Raw genomic sequence first — 18,534 nt, forward strand, 5'->3', positions numbered from 1 at the left:
TTTAATTTTCAGCCAGTCGGCAAATGCTGTTTAGGCATCACTCTTGCTAGCCTCAACTCTTCCCTTTGGAGAGAGGTGGTTGTAGTAGCGTGTCATATTCGACCGCTTCACTCGTTTCTTCTAAAGTCTGACAATTTTCCACTTGCTGAAGATCTGTAGCAGACAGTGCTGCACATGAAACTGCCATGCTGTCTTCATTTTACTCAAGCGGAGGTACATTTCGAAAAGAGGAAGAGTCCTTCATGCAAGGGAGAAGAAATGACAGGTGGGGGAGGGGGGGGGATAAATAATATGGATTCTTGACTTTTCCCGATCATTCAAAAGTAGTGCGTATGTTTTTGCAACTTTCATGGCAAATATGTTTTGGAACTGAGGCAAAATTAAGAAAATATAAAGTAGGTATATTTTAAAGAAATGATTAAAGAATATATAGGTATCTACTTTGGCGAAACTCTTGACGGTTTTACAGACCGACAAATTAACATGTCCGTAAGATGTAGAAATTATTCATAGTTTTCAATATTTGTTATTAAAATAGTTAATTTCTAATGCAAATAACAACAAAGCCGTAGGTTTGTTATTTGAATAAGAAACTGCAACAATGAAGATAATGAGTTAAAAACGATGATACAGTTTTCGCAGCAAATTCTCAACATTTTCTTTCATTGCTGTTGCTGTTCCTTCACGCAATCTGCCCTCGAATACGATTTCATATTGCACTGCTACAGACAAGGGTTTTCCTAACAAGCTGAACGGAAGATATCATCTTCGAACTGCCCCTTGTGGGAACGACATGTTGAGTATACGCGCAGAAAGAAATGAAAAGGTAAAGACGTCTTTACGGCTTGAAAGTATTCGGGCGGGTGAACAATGCGGCTTGTATCGGCAGCAACACGAGACAGCTCCATATAACGTGGCGCGCCATAGTTCGTCACCGCAAATCGCCAAAATGTGTCACTTGTTTACTCGAGACTGGAAAAAGAGACGGCTTTCCTTCCTGCGTTAAAATAATATAGTTTGCCGTAAAATGAACCAAACGTAAACTGATCAACGGTACATTTTTCTCTGCAAACGTTTCAAAATATGCGCCGTACTGTACTTTGTATTATCATAATAAGTACGGGCAGTAATGAAAATAAAACCATTGTCAAGCTGTGACGTGTCGCTATAAGATGTGGAAAAGTAATATTCTTTACCAAATAGTTTCTTCAGAACAGAATGAAAAAGACTGCTTAACGGGGAACACAGTGAATCCCAAAAGAGTGCTTTTTATTTTTTTACGCGAAAAGTAAACGGTTACCTGAGAAACTAGCTATAGAAACGGGTGCAGCTTTGCTTTATCTGCAAAAACAATTTTTTAGGCAAATCGGATGACTTGAAAAAATTTCCCTCACCGTGTATCGTACGAAACGAAGCGAGTTGCATGGAGATACCAGCACCACTTGTTGCGCCGAGGGGAGGAGGGGCGGGGGGGAGGGGGGGGGGTACAAAACAGATTACATATCGGTGTTACGCCACTGTCGTTCCAGTGTCAGCCAGTTAGGTCGACGCGGGTGGCTTCTGCATCGTATCGCATATCGTATCGCCTTAGTGTGAACAGCGCCTAGATGACAACTCATTGTGAACAGGACCGTAATTCACTGTTTATGGATTTACTCGCTGTGAACAAGGCATTACATTCAATGATCAACACTGTATCTTTCCGTTTGGGGGGATCATCTGGTGAAAATAGTTAACAACGTTTTGAAAGTGATGGTATGCAATCCTATAGGTGACATGCGATGCAGAGATTTCTCCGAGCACTTTGGCCAGGTTATTGGAGATGTAGATCATATCGTCATTTTTTGGGGACATACCAGGTAAACTAGCAATTTGAAGCAGTTATTATCGTTCTTTGAATCAATATTTACCACAGCATGTTTGTTTGCAATAACGTTTGGTGGTTTTCTGTGCGTCTCTGCACAAAAACCTTTACTTTTATTCACATTTACACAAAGTTTCAAAATTTCTTTTAACTCTCAGCCAGGGTCAAAACATGAAAAGAGTCCATTTGAAAAATAAAAAGTTATACTTTGACACTGGTTTCATAATACCCACTGAAATCATCGCATTGTGATAGAAATACATGCTTGCCATTCTTCTACATTTGCCTAATCTCACCTGACTTGGAAATTAAAGACAAGTTATACATTTATTTTTGGTGGCTGATTGAGCTCAAATGTACTGTTTGTGAAAACTGGAAGCTGTGTGTCAAGAAAGTATTTGGAATTCTTAAATCCACCATAACACGCTATTATGCCAGTGCATATTCCACTTTCAAAAGAGGGAACCCAGGCAATCCATTTAAAAGTGCTTTGCAGATGGTTCACCCATTATTTATAATTACACTATTGGCCATTAAAATTGCTACACCACAAAGATGATGTGCTACAGATGCGAAATTTAACCGACAGGAAGAAGATGCTGTGATATGCAAATGATTAGCTTTTCTGAGCATTCACACAAGGTTGGCGCCGGTGGCAACACCTACAACTCGCTGACATGAGGAAAGTTTGCAACCGATTTCTCATACACAAACAGCAGTTGACCGGCGTTGCCTGGTGAAACGTTGTTTTGATGCCTCGTGTAAGGAAGAGAAATGCGTACCATCAAGTTTCTGACTTTGATAAAGGTCGGATTATAGCCTATCGCGATTGCGGTTTATCGTATCGCGACATTGCTGCTCGCGTTGGTCGAGATCCAATGACTGTTAGCAGAATATGGAATCGGTGGTTTCAGGAGGGTAACACGGAACGCCGTGCAAGACAACAACCATCTGCACGAACAGTTCGACGACGTTTGCAGCAGCATGGACTATCAGCTAGGAGACCATGGCTGCGGTTATCCTTGACGCTGCATCTCAGACAGGAGCGCCTGCATTGGCGTACTCAACGACGAACCTGGGTGAATGAATGGCAAAACGTCATTTTTTCGGATGAATCCAGGTTCTATTTACAGCATCATGATGGTCGCATCCGTGTTTGGCGACATCGCGGTGAACGCACATTGGAAGCGTGTATTCGTCATCGCCATACTGGCGTATCACCCGGCCTGATGGTATGGGGTGCCATTGGTTACACGTCTCGGTCACCTCTTGTTCGCATTGACGGCACTTTGAATAGTGGACGTTACATTTCAGATGTGTTACGACCCGTGGCTCTACCCTTCATTCTATCCCTGCGAAACCCTACATTTCAGCAGGATAATGCACGACCGCGTGTTGCAGGTCCTGTACGGGCCTTTCTGGATACAGAAAATGTTCGACTGCTGCCCAGGCCAACACATTCTCCAGATCTCTCACCAATTGAAAACGTCTGGTAAATGGTGGCCGAGCAACTGGCTCGTCACAACACGCCAGTCACTACTCTTGATGAACTGTGGTATCGTGTTGAAGCTGCATAGGCATCTGTACCTGTACACGCCATCCAAGCTCTGTTTGACTCAATGCTCAGGCTATCAAGGCCGTTATTACGGCCAGAGGTGGTTGTTCTGGGTACTGATTTCTCAGGATCTATGCACCCAAATTGCGTGAAAATGTAATCACATGTCAGTTCCAGTATAATACACTCCTGGAAACGGAAAAAAGAACACATTGACACCGGTGTGTCAGACCCACCATACTTGCTCCGGACACTGCGAGAGGGCTGTACAAGCAATGATCACACACACGGCACAGCGGACACACCAGGAACCGCGGTGTTGGCCGTCGAATGGCGCTAGCTGCGCAGCATTTGTGCACCGCCGCCGTCAGTGTCAGCCAGTTTGCCGTGGCATACGGAGCTCCATCGCAGTCTTTAACACTGGTAGCATGCCGCGACAGCGTGGACGTGAACCGTATGTGCAGTTGACGGACTTTGAGCGAGGGCGTATAGTGGGCATGCGGGAGGCCGGGTGGACGTACCGCCGAATTGCTCAACACGTGGGGCGTGAGGTCTCCACAGTACATCGATGTTGTCGCCAGTGGTCGGCGGAAGGTGCACGTGCCCGTCGACCTGGGACCGGACCGCAGCGACGCACGGATGCACGCCAAGACCGTAGGATCCTACGCAGTGCCATAGGGGACCGCACCGCCACTTCCCAGCAAATTAGGGACACTGTTGCTCCTGGGGTATCGGCGAGGACCATTCGCAACCGTCTCCATGAAGCTGGGCTACGGTCCCGCACACCGTTAGGCCGTCTTCCGCTCACGCCCCAACATCGTGCAGCCCGCCTCCAGTGGTGTCGCGACAGGCGTGAATGGAGGGACGAATGGAGACGTGTCGTCTTCAGCGATGAGAGTCGCTTCTGCCTTGGTGCCAATGATGGTCGTATGCGTGTTTGGCGCCGTGCAGGTGAGCGCCACAATCAGGACTGCATACGACCGAGGCACACAGGGCTACACCCGGCATCATGGTGTGGGGAGCGATCTCCTACACTGGCCGTACACCACTGGTGTTCGTCGAGGGGACACTGAATAGTGCACGGTACATCCAAACCGTCATCGAACCCATCGTTCTACCATTCCTAGACCGGCAAGGGAACTTGCTGTTCCAACAGGACAATGCACGTCCGCATGTATCCCGTGCCACCCAACGTGCTCTAGAAGGTGTAAGTCAACTACCCTGGCCAGCAAGATCTCCGGATCTGTCCCCCATTGAGCATGTTCGGGACTGGATGAAGCGTCGTCTCACGCGGTCTGCACGTCCAGCACGAACGCTGGTCCAACTGAGGCGCCAGGTGGAAATGGCATGGCAAGCCGTTCCACAGGACTACATCCAGCATCTCTACGATCGTCTCCATGGGAGAATAGCAGCCTGCATTGCTGCGGAAGGTGGATATACACTGTACTAGTGCCGACATTGTGCATGCTCTGTTGCCTGTGTCTATGTGCCTGTGGTTCTGTCAGTGTGATCATGTGATGTATCTGACCCCAGGAATGTGTCAATAAAGTTTCCCCTTCCTGGGACAATGAATTCACGGTGTTCTTATTTCAATTTCCAGGAGTGTATATTTGTCCAATGAATACCCCTTTATCATCTGCATTCCTTCTTGGTTTAGCAATTTTAATGTCGAGTAGTGTATATACTAAAATACCTCAAACAGCTCTCCTTCATATTCAACAACTTGCAAATGGAGATGTCACAATATTCTGGAATTCCATGGTTACGCTTTATAGAAGCAAGAAGATCAAGATTCTCTTAGACCATATGAACACTCTGCTAATAAAAATATAAAAATTGAGACTATTAGTAGTAATGTCCTTTACACTTACATTGTGAAACTGAAGAGAGATATGTATCTGTGTATGCTAAATCTCTCAACGACATACGCACACAGAACATATATAACTGTACCACCAACAGCATCAGTGACTTACCGCTACTAGTAGTCGTCTTGTTCTTAATATCGATCTTTCTGCTTTCGCGGCAGTATGTCATGTTTTTCCGAGGCAACTGAAATGCACTTGCGAGAAGCGTTTGCCTTGACGCCTGATAGTTGCGTAACTTCAACAAATGCAATATGTTTCGGATATTCGTATCGAGATTTCAGTTCTTTCTATAATGCTGTAACTTTTCAATATTTTTCAGTACTTTTCGATATTTTCGCTACCTTCCAAAATGGTTTATACCGGAAACAACCGGCTTTATAGTAACTTTAATTGGCTTTATAGCAATAAGTACTGGTTTAGTACTGGTTTTACGGGATTATGAATGGGAGCTATGTTTGACAAATATCATGGAATGAATGTGAGAGGTTTATGCCGTAAAATTAACATCATTCTCTTTAGGCTACCTACAATTAGTAATTATGAGTTGGAAAGATCTTCAGAGTTGCTCTCTGTCTCTCATTCAACATGATTCAACTGGGCTGCGAAGAACTGTACAGGCAGGGTTCAGAATCATTTCATACACCGAGCAGACGCAGCAAGCAACTCTTTCCAGCTGTCTAACGAGTTGCAGGGAGCGCACTCTTTGCCGTGGCATCCAGTCTCTTCTAACCCACCAGTTGCTTTCATGTCTGCAAGTACAAGAGATGTCCGTAGAATATGTTTCTCGGAAACTGTAGGTATTTAACCTCATATGTTTCGATGCATTAAATTTCAAGACATACTTATGGGAATATTTCTTTTAATTACATACCACGAAGCATCTCCAGAACAAGATTGCTCAGTTATCCAAGCAGATCAAGATAGGATTGTTTCTGTATGTGATAGATTTTTAAATATCTATGTGAGCAGTTCTTATTCTCTTTTACTGTACAAATTTGCATTTCAGTTTGTGTAAGGTGGATTCGTTGTTGTGCTACGGTGGCGAGAAAATTGTGAGTTAAGTACCATCATATGAGCTTTCACCTCGTATACTTCCGCCTGACCGTCATTCTGCCTGCTAGTGTGAAGCACGTATGTCCCTGCCAACTGAGCAAGAAGGGAGGAACGAAGAGATTACGCACATCCACAACCCGCGAGTCTAATGTTGACTGCCAGCACAGGGTAATTATAACTAAACTCGCTGTACTTGAGAGGGCCCTCATGAGAAACGAGTGGTCGGAGGACAATGAAACTTTGTGGAAACAATTGTAAGGATATGTGGAAGAGAAATAACGAAAACACTATTGAAAGAAATACATTTGAACATCCACATGAAAGGGTAACATTTGTTAACTGCGAACCAGGTTAGAAATGTTGCTCAATGTGACGACCAGCTTCATCCACGACAACCTGGCAGTACACTATAGATACATTTCACAATTGTTCGCAGCACTTTTCGAACGAAGGACCATGGAATGTTGAGCTGTTGTGACACACCTCGCGGACTGCTGGAAGATCGTGCATTGCGTCCAGCATTCTCAATCATGACGACAGTAACTCCTTCAACAATTTGTGGCGCCATTGGATTTCAGCTTCCATTACTTGAGAAGAGCAGATCCACTACTGCCGTTGATTTGATAAAACAGCATTACGAGTAAAGCCCAACTCACTTTGTCCAGACTCATGTTGACTGACTGCAACTGTAACGCACGCAGATGCTTGCGTTTCAGTGATATGTCACCATACCAGTACCAGCACCAAACGGCAAGGTATGACACCAATACTGTTAACAATGCAAATTCTTAAAATTGGGTACCCATATGGTAAATAGTTTAAGTTAACGATGTTAACAGTTTGTAATAAATTCATGTCTGGGAATATATTTTTTATTTCTAAGTATTAATATCATGGTCTTACATTGTATTTGATCTTGTTGCGTATTTTTTTAGTTAAAATATGATCACAATTATTTTGTGGTTTTTAAAATACAATGCAAAAGTGGCATCTTGCCCCAGTACTGGGGTAAAATGACATTGACAGCGGGGCAAGATGACAATTCTAACACAAATTGAACAAATTTTTATTCTTAGAGCTTCAAATGGTTCAAATGGCTCTGACCACTATGGGACTTAACATCTGAGGTCATCAGTATCCTAGAACTTAGAACTACTTAAAACTAACTAACCTAAGGACATCACACACATCCATGCCCGAGGCAGGATTCGGACCTGCGACCGTAGCTGCTGGACGTCTTGACAATTATAACACGTCAGGTAAAGTACATGATAAATATGTAATGAACACTGAACTGGCGGCATCGTTTCAGTTGTAGTCTTTATGCATCGCCTTGAGGAGCGCTAACAGTATGTGGTGCTACCTAGCATTATAAATTATGTGATTAGTCATCTTGCACCACTTGTCCACTTGCTCATGTCTTCCCTACTTCATATGTATTGCAATTTAAGAGTTCACATTTATGTTGCCATTAGCATTCGAAATCGTTAAAGACTGAGCTGATGATGGGGCTTTGAGTATCTTGAATGGATTTTGTAATAGAACAATGAGCACTGGCATGAATGTTTGTAAATAATGTATGTAATACTGTAGATAATAAATAATATAAATTACTGACTGTTGCTGTTATGGATAAACTATGTTAAGAGCATAGCTTTGAAATATACTAAAATACTGGATAGACTATTAACATACTTCTAAGTTTTAATGAAAACACTGCAGACTGTATGTTTATGCAATTGTTATGAAGCCATTAGATTCGCCACATGCAAGGTACACACACTGTTTTTGTTAAATTGGAATATAAGTCTGTACTGATCAGAACTTAAGGCCTCCTAGAATTATTATTGGTCGGTGAAGTGAATCATTACTGAAAAACTTCCAAAAAAGTCTGCTGATTAAACTTCCATTTTTGTACCCATTGATTCTTGAACATTATTTGCAATAACAAATATTGGAGTCCCACATCCCTGACCACACTGTCATCAAACAGCAGCTCATTTACTTGGAATAGAGCAAAAAGTATATAATAAATAAATGAAACCGAAATGCCAGGGAACAATTTTGTGGGATCGGTAGGGTGTTGAGCTTAAAGAAAATAATCCTGTTAAATGTATTTACCATAGTGACCATATTTAACATCAGAAACAATGAGCAATATTTATCAATGCTTATCCGACGCAGATAGCAAGTTTAACATAAGCGATTATGAACCACTAAGCCCAAGGGAACACCCCAAATAACAAAATTTAAATCACAGTTTCAGTAATAGTACTGAGAATTCCTTTGTTATTTAAAACCAAACAAACGCATTGAAATCTATAAAGATTATAAAATCGATATCTAGACACTTCCTGAGGCTCACAATACCTTTGGCCACTTTGAAATCGATATTACGAAGACGACAATGCGCACACGCTTCAATCATTAAAAATATTTGAAGATAACAGAATATGTAGCTTCTATACAGCCTTTAAAATGAAAAAGTGAGCATTATCAAATCAATAAACGTGACATGTTATTTACAAAAGGAACCAAGGACAAATCCGAAGCAAATAAAGGGGCTGAAACCCATGGATTAACCGACGGCGGTGAGCATCTTGAGCTCGGTCCGCGCCCAAAACGGTTGCTCGACTCAGTACATATTCTAAAATGTACACACAGAAATAGATTAAATTTACTTAACGTATAAATGGTGAACAGCTTACAGGCCTCCAACCATGACAGAGAAAATGAGGGCAGACGAGGGAGTCCATTTGACCCACAAGTATTTGGGATTAATAGAGGAGAATTTACATAACCAAATAAATTGCAACACACACATTAGCCTTTTAATTTTAACCGACAATGGAAAATATTAAACATACCTAAACCTAAAACCCACCAGCAGTGCAGGTAAAAGCATGTCCTTCTAAACCACGTACTCAAAAATAGAACAAGGTAAAACGGAAGTCCTCTTACAATCCAGTAAATATTTAACTCGGCCCGAATGGAAAGTTTTTCAGCTTGGAATTGATTGATAAAGTTATTGGGTGTACTCTTGAGGGATATCGTGCCAAATTCTGCCCACTTAGCGTGTGAGATCGTCAAAATCCCGAGGTGGTCGGAAGATCCTGCGAATAATGCTCCCAACGGTCTCAATTTCGGAGAGATCCAGTGACGTAGTTGGCCAAGGTAAGGCTTGGCAAGCACGAGGACAAGCACTAGAAACTTTCGCCCTGTGCAGGCAGGCACTATCTTACTTCTTTATGTATTTATTTCTTAGAAGACGTTTATCGCCTAGCTTTCACGGAAGAAAAAGAAGTTTTACATCCCGACATTGTAAAAGACATGTATTGACACCAAAATAAGTAACACAAACGCCTTATTTTTGTTCAGATTGTGTCCGGGCGATCAAAATACATAAAAACAATGGACTTCGTGGTTGCGTTTTCCACGAAATGGAAAGTTGCAAACTAGTTAGAAAATACAAATGAAACAATCTTAATATTTTTACTCCGCTTAAGATTCGCCTACATATCGCACTATAATTCATAATTTTAAAGTTAATAAACGTCGATAGTAAATTTAGTCTCAAGTGTGCATGTCACTGTAATACGAAACTTTTCGTGTAACAGCTTGATGATATACAAGAAAACAAAGAGTCTTCGAAACACATCTGCATATAATTAGCAGGAAACAACACAGAAAATGACGTTAATTTTACTTTATGACTTTATGAATTTCTTGCGTTTTTCGCTAAGTGTTACTCTGTTACGATTATAACATGATTTTCTTTCTTATTATATTAACGATCACCCATAAACTCACAGCGTTTTAAAAAATACATTTTCAGTGGTCCACTTTTTTATTTACACTATCATTTACATTTTGTTTTGATGACCATAAGAAAACTGTAAGGATTAGTACAGAAAATCTAACAGATGAAAACTGGATAAGGAATTTCGGACGGGCAAAGCCCCACCATAAGTTATAAGCCACAACAAGAGCTGACACTAGCAGCGGATGCCTTTTATCGCAGATGAGGACGCTAAAATTCTGTGTTGATATTAGTGCCCATTATTGTAAACGTCAGATGAAATTCGTGTGACCCAAGTCGTCTTTATGAAAAAATGGGTGAACATGTGTCTTTGTCAAACTAAGGGATCTGCTATTCCCAAGCAACTGGCGCGCCAATCTGTTTCACCCGGTATACAAAATGGCTGCTGTATGAATTTCGATTTTTCCGACAACAGTGAGCAACAAAGATACCTTAAACACAAACGGATTTCTGGCTAACTCTGTGATTTAGACGCAGTAAATAAATACAGAGGGCTGAAGACATAACGGTACGTTTTGTTGGAAGCTAGACATCTGTTTCCGGATCTGTGCTGTTGATCAGACAATGAACACACCACTACGTTAAAAAATAGGATCTAAGAATATAACGAAAATTTATTACTACGGCTATCTCACCCCTTCCGCGCAGCAGGGATGTGGTTCACGTTATCTGTTGCGAGCAAAGAAGTCTAATGGCGTCAAGTCGGGGAACCGTGCTGGCCATCGCACACTACTTCCCCTCCCCATCCACCTATTTGGAAATGTCGCATCTAGAACGACTCTGGCAATTTTGCACAAATTTGCATTGTGTGCGGGACGTCCATCATGTTGGAACCACATTGATACACAAGTTTCCAATCCTCGATCCTCCATGAGGGGCGCTAGTGTGTGTTGAAGGAATGATGCATATTGCTGTCCATTCAATGTTCCACAGGAAAAATAGGGACCTACAATACGGTTAGCAATGATACCGCACCAAACACCGAGACTCCACTGGCACTGATGAGCAACTCGGCCTATCCAGTGGGGATTTTGCACCAACCAGTAGTGCCTGTTCCGCAGATTCACATTACCATGATCTGTAAATCAAGTCTCGTCCGTAAACAACATATTGCTTAGGAATACTGGATTACCTTGTAACAGCTGAAGTTCAAACGACAGAATGCAATGCGGGATTCAAAATCATTCTCGTACAGTTCTTGGTGCAGTGAGACATGGAACGGATGAAACCGATGCCGATGCAAGATTCTGCTGTGGCTTATTCCTACACCTCGTGCAATTCTTCGTACACCCACATGAAGATTGTGCACTACAGCAGCCAGAACAGCAATTTCTTTTCCTTTGCCAGTCGCTGGCGTTGTACGTCGACGTTTTGTGGGAACCCAGTTTCCTGTTTCCGTGAGTGTCTCGCAGATGTTGCCCATGGTTCGACGTGACGGACACCGCCGATTTGGGTAGCGTTCGGCATACAGTGTCACAGCTGCGGTTGCATTTCTGTGACATTCGCCATAAATTCAAATAATACGTAGTTTTTCTTCATTACTGAAGGCAGGCATATCGACTAGATGACGGCAAATGTAACAAGCCACAAGAAAACAGATTTTAATGTGACAATGTATGTGAATTAAGGTATAGTATGAGAGCAGTTGAGCACAGAAGGTTAGAAGACACTTGTACACTGATAGTAGAGCTTTCCGTGGTTATATTGGTATGTTTACGGCAGGATACAGGCTCCAGTACAGGCAACCCCTGCTCTGAGCACGGTACTACATGCGATGCATTACGTTAGAAACTGTGGCGCCATTGCTATCCTCTACAAGCCACATATTTCAAAACTTATGAGGTTTATAAACGTAAAACAAGGTGTGTTACCACTAATTGTACCTTTAGTTGCATTTCGCAACAATAAACATTATGCGCAGGACATCCATCATTCTGATACCGCATTATCTGACACATTGTAAGAGATGGACCGGTTCAAATAAGGTACAGTTCAATAAGGGGTTAAACTATCCCCCTTTAGAAGTGCCATCAATGAAATATGGGCCAATGATGTGTTGTCATACGACACCACACCAAACACTAACACTCCACTGACTTAGTACGTCAATCACATAACGATTACCGGCAGCGTGATGTGCACGCTTAAGTCTCAGGACGTACTCTAGCTGTGCGCTTCATTTATTTCAAGCATCAACTTCGCTCCTCAATTTCTCGGGATGTAATAGACGTTTTTCTATGTAACCAACGCCATTATTTTTGTGATTTTTCTTCCTGTTGATTGCTTACGAAATATTAGGGGTTGTCTGTTGTAACGGTGACTGGAACGGCCGCGGGGTTGCCGCTAACGAAAACGTAGCGGGATAGCGGGACCGAACGGGAGCGGCCCGCGAACAAACAAAGCGTACGAACGGGAATGGAAGGACAAGCACGACTACAGACAACCGAGCAAGACGCCAAGATCAACAACAACGTATAAAGCAATGAGGTCACAAGAGATAACCTCACGAAATCTAAACAACCCCCACTCGTAAATGGGAAGTAAGCACACGATGTCTGTAAGTGAGATACCAACCGACTGAACGCGAATACCAGATTGCCTCACCGAGTTTTTTTTTTCCTTTATTGTATTTCGATTCCCCCCGAAAGGGCCGGGCTGGCAGCAGCTTATTACGCTGCTCTGCAACCTACAGACTCTTTAAAACGTAAGAAGAAGTTAAGAAACAATAAAAGCAGGCGATAAAACGGGGACTTAAATTGTAAAACGGTGGAAAATTGTGGAAAGTTAAAACATAAAGCAAAGGGTTGTCAAAGCAAATAAAATACACAGGATGCAGACATGTAACATAGTACACACAATTAAAAACATGGCGACAGTCTGGTTTCTGTTCGCAAGAGATATAAAAGCACACTGAGCGACAGTATGACGGCCGTTCACAACACTTCGGAAAAGACACACAACACTAGACACTCACTGTAAACACTGCACTAAAATGTCGGCACAAAGAACACACACCATAGCCTAGGGCAGATGGGAGGGGGTGGACCTGGACAGATGAGGGGGGAAAACAAGGAGGGAGAAGAGGGAAAACGAAAGGGGGAGGGGAACCAAAGGAGGGAGAGGACTCATAATGGGGGGAGGGGCAGGGCAGACGGGAGAGGGAATGGGGAAAGGCAGAGGAGGGAAATGCAAAAGGACTCGGGGGAGAGAAGGGAGGCAGAGAGAGGGTAGGTGGGGAAAAAGAGGATGGAAGGGGGAGAGGGAGCCCAAGAAAGGATGGAGGAAAGGAGGCGGGGTGAGGATCAGAGTTGATAGGGGGGATAAATGGAAGGAGAGAGGGCATCATCCCAGAGGGGGAATTGATGGAAGCCACCTTGGGAAAGGAGATGAAGGGTGTAGAGATGGAGGGTTGGGGGGGACACAACAGTGAAGACGCGGCAGGGGGCGGGGATGGGAGAGGAGAGTAGCAACCAGGGGGTGAGGGGGGTCAAGGCGGCGGGAGGTTTAGAGTATGCAGAGATGTTCGAGGAATAGGAACAGATGGGGGAAAGGAATGAGGTCATAGAGGATCCGCGTGGGGGACGGGAGGCGTATACGGAAGGCGAGGCGGAGTGCATGACGCTAAAGGATCTGGAGGGGCTTATAGAATTTTGGGAGGGGGGGCAGATATCTAGGCGGGACTGGCATAACAGAGGATGGGATGGATTAAGGATTTGTAGGTGTGAAGGATGGTAGAGGGGTGCAACCCCCATGTGCGGCCAGACCTCGCTGAGTGAGAGGCAGCCTTCTAAATACACGACAGGGTATGTCGCTATTGGCCGCTGGGACCACGTGCTCCACAGTGGCGCCCTCACATTAGACTCGGGGCCAGGAGCGCACGCAGCCACGGCTTGCGGTGTGACTGCTGCAGAGACCTCTAGTGGTCATCGTGTTTCACGCCGTCTGGCGCGGATTCGTAACCCGCGGCGCTAGGTACCAGATGTCAGTTTAAAAATACATAAGTTTGTGTTGAAAATAGTATTTGTTTACATCTAAAAATTTCGCATAGTATTTGGTTTCCTAAGCACCTTCCGTACGTTCATGCCGGTGAAAACCGTTTTTGAATATCTGTTGTTGTTCCAAAGATATCTGAGATGGCAGAGTTAGATGAGACGTACCATACGCTAACAGAGATCACAGGTACTTCAAAAATTGCACTTGAAAGTTGGCAGTAACATTTGATCCTCGGCAATAACATCCGACAGTCGGCAACACAAACCACAACATTGCGTCAAAACAAGTGTTCATTTCCTAGTACTGCTAAATGTGGAAAAAACCGCAAATGGCAATTATAAGAAGAGGAACGGCACCAAAAATGGAATGGGAACGTAATATGTAGAAAATCGTCCACGCAACCTGTAAGTAGAATTTAAAATACACACATCAAAAAAAGTTTTGCATCACCTCGGTTCCGAGAGTTCCGGAACCTGTACAGAAAATCGGAATAGAGATCAACATGAACATCATTTTCGCCCTTTTTATTGCTCATGAAAACCACACATTGCATGTTGTACCACCATACAGCGAGACCTTCAGAGGTGGTGGTCCAGATTACTGTACACCGGTACCTCTAATACCCAGTAGCACGTCCTTTTGCATTGATGCGTGCCTGTATTCGTCGTGGCATACTATCCACAAGTTCAGCAAGGCACTGTTGGTCCAGATTGTCCAACTCCTCAACGGCGATTCGGCATAGACCCCTCAGAGTCACGTCGTCCATAAACATCCCTTTTCAATCTATCCCAGACATGTGCGATAGGGTTCATATCTGGAAAACATGCTGGCCACAATGCACGATGGGGGCGCGAATTGTCGTCCATGAAGACGAATGCCACGCCAATATGCTGCCGATATTGTTACACTATATGATGATGATGATGATGATGTTTGGTTTGTGGGGCGCTCAACTGCGCGGTTATCAGCGCCCGTACAATTACCCAGTCTTTGCTCAGTCCAATTTCGCCACTTTCCTGATGATGATGAAATGATGAGCACAACACAAACACCCAGTCATCTCGAGGCAGGTGAAAATCCCTGACCCCGCCGGGAATCGAACCCGGGACCCCGTGCTCGGGAAGCGAGAACGCTACCGCGAGACCACGAGCGGCGGACTGTTACACTATAGGTCGGAGGTTGGCATTCACGTATGGTACAGCCGTTACAGCGCCTTCCGTGACCACCAGCGGCGTACGTTGGCGCTACATAATGCCACCCCAAAACAGCAGGGTACGTCCACCTGGACAATGTGTCTAAGACGGTCAGTCTGACCGGGTTGCCTCCAAACACATCTCCGACGATTGTCTGGTTGAGAGAACGTGATGCCAATCCTAAGCGGTCCATTCGGCATGTTGTTGGTCCCCTCTGTACCGTGCTGCACGGTGTCTTGGTTGCAAAAATGGATCTCGTCATGGACGTCGGGAGTGAAGTTGCCCATCATGCAGCCTACTGCTTACAGTTTGAGTCATAACACGGCGCACTGTGGCTGCACGAAAAGCTTTATTCATGGTGGCGTTGCTGACAGGGTTCCTCCGAGCCATAGTTCGTAGGTTGCAGTCATCCACTGCAGCAGTAGCCCTTGGGGGTCCTGAGCGAGGCATGTCATCGACAGTTCCTGTCTCTCTGTATCTCCTCCATGTCCGAACAACACTGCTTTGGTTCACTCCGAGACGCCTGGATACTTCCCTTGTTGAGAGACCTTCCTATAACAAAGTAACAAAACGGACGCGATCGAACCGCAGTATTGACCGTCTAGGCATGGTTGAACTACAGACAATACGAGCTGTGTATCTCCTTCCTGGTGGAATGGCTGGAACTGATCGACTGCCGGACCCCCTCCGTCTAATAATGCATTCTTGTTTACATCTTTGGGCGGGTTTAGTGAACAGTCAAAGGGACTGTGTCTGTGATACAACATCCAAAGTCAATGCCTATCTTCTGAAGTTCTAGGAGCTATGATGATGCAAAACTTCTTTTGATGTGTGTATTACTACATCATAGGAAAAAGCAAGCACCAGAACTGTTTACAACCTACAGGTACATTGCCCTAAAACGTAAACTAAATAGAAAAAATATGTACATATTTCAGGCCACCGAAGATGCCTTGCAGAGAATAACGGCGAAACGCGTATGGCCCGAAAACTGTGTTTCATTCAGTTGTAGTCAGACGGTCCAAAAGTAAAAATCATCAATATACCGTAATATTACACGCATTTGAGGAAGACAGGACTACAAAAGTTGAAGATGTTAATTCTTCTATTCTCCCTTTGTTCTAATTTTCCAACTGTCCATGTTTCACTACCATACAATGCTGAGTTCCAAACGTGCATTCTCAGAAATTTCTTCCTCGAATTAACGCCTATGTTTAATACTAGTAGACTTTTCTTGGTTCGGAATGCCATTTTTTCCAGCGCTAGTCTGCTTTTGATGTCCTCCTTGCTCCGTCCGTCATTGTTATTTTGCTGTCTAGATAGCAGAATTCCTTAAATTCGTCTACTTCGTGACCATCGATCCTAATGTTAATTTTATATCTGTTCTCATTTCTGCTACATCTCATTATTTTCGTTTTTCTTAGTTTTACTGTCAATCCATATTCTGTACTCATTAGGCTGTTCATTCCATTCAGAACATCATATAATTCATCTTCTCTGTCACTCAGTTTAGCAATGTCATCAGCGAATCTTATCATTGGTATTCTTTCACAGTGTATTTTAAGTCCAGTCTTAAACCTTCTTTTACTTCCGTCATCGCTTCTTCGATGTATTGATTGAACAGTAGGGGCGAAGACTACACCCCTTTCTTACATCCTTTTTAATTGGCCTTCCAGTCTTATTGTTCCTGTACGTGTTGTATATTCCCCTTCTTCTCGTATCGCTTCCCCTTATCTTTCTCAGAGTTACGAACATCTTGCACCATTTCACATTGTCGAAAGCTTTTTCCATGCCGACAAATCCTATGAATGTGTCTTGATTTTTCTTCAGTCTAGCTTCCATTATGAAGAGCAACATGATAACTGCCTCTCTGGTGATTTTACCTTTCTTAAAGCCAAACTGCTTGTCATCTGACAGATCCTCCATTTCCTTTTCCATTCTTCTGTGAATTATTCTTGTCAGCAATTGGATGCATGAGCTGTTAAGCTAATTGTTGTGGACATGTTTCCCCGAAAGTCAGATAGTATATCTCCAGACTCATACATTCTACTGACCAACGTGAATAGTCGCTTTGTTGCCACTTCCCCCAGTGATTTTAGAAATTCCAGTAGAATTTTATCTATCCCTTCTGCCTTACTTGATCTTTAGTCTTACAAATTTCTATTAAATTCTGACTAATATTGGACCCCCTATCTCTCCCCTGTCGACTCCTGTTTCTTCTTCTGTCACGTCATAGGGGATCTCAATCTACTCTTTCCACCTATCTGCGCTATCCTCTGCTTTTAAGAATGCAATTACCATTGCATTCTTAATACTGCTGTCCTTGCTTTTAATTTAACCGAAGGTTGTTTTGACTTTTATGATGAGTCAGTCCTTCCATCAATCATTTCTTTTTCGATTTCTTCACATTTTTCATGTGCCCATTTCTCCTTAGCTTCCCTGCACTTCATGTTCATTTCATTCTTAAGTGATTTACATCTCTGAATTTTCGAGAACATTGTTGTACTTCCTTCTTTCGTCGACCAACAGAAGTATTTCTTCTGTTACCCATCTTTTCTTCGCGTTTACCGTAATTGTACCTACATTTGTCTTTCCAACTTCTGCGATTGCCCTTCAACAGAACTGCCTACTGAGCCATTCATGATCGCAGTATCGATAGCATCACAGAACTTGAAGCTTATTCCTTCATTGCTTAGTACTTCTGTACCCCACTTCTTTGAGCCTTGATTCTTCCTGAATAGTCTTTTAAACTTGAATGTACTCTTCATAATTTCTTAATTGTAACCTGAGCGTACGTCTATTAATGGATACTCCTTAAAATCCAATATCTAATCTCGGAGTCTCTGCCTAACCATGATGAAATCTAACTGAAATCTTGCAGTGACTCCCAGCCTTTTCCAAGCGGACCTCCTGCTCTTGTGGTTTTTGAACAGTCTATTCCCTGTTACTAGTTGAAATTTACTTCAGAACTAAATTAGTCTTTCTCTTCTCTCATTTCTGCTACCAAGCCCATATTCTCTCGTACTCCTTCCCCCACAATCGCATTCATGTCCCCCACGACTATTAGATTTTCATCTCCCTTTACGTACTCAATTACCCATTCAGTATTCTCATATACCTTCTTTATCTGTTTATCTTGTGCTTGCGTCGTTGGCATGTATACCTGAAGTATTGTTGTCGGTGCAGGT

The sequence above is a fragment of the Schistocerca cancellata genome, chromosome 2 (genome assembly GCF_023864275.1).
Source record: "Schistocerca cancellata isolate TAMUIC-IGC-003103 chromosome 2, iqSchCanc2.1, whole genome shotgun sequence".
In the NCBI taxonomy this organism is placed as follows: Eukaryota; Metazoa; Arthropoda; class Insecta; order Orthoptera; family Acrididae; genus Schistocerca; species Schistocerca cancellata.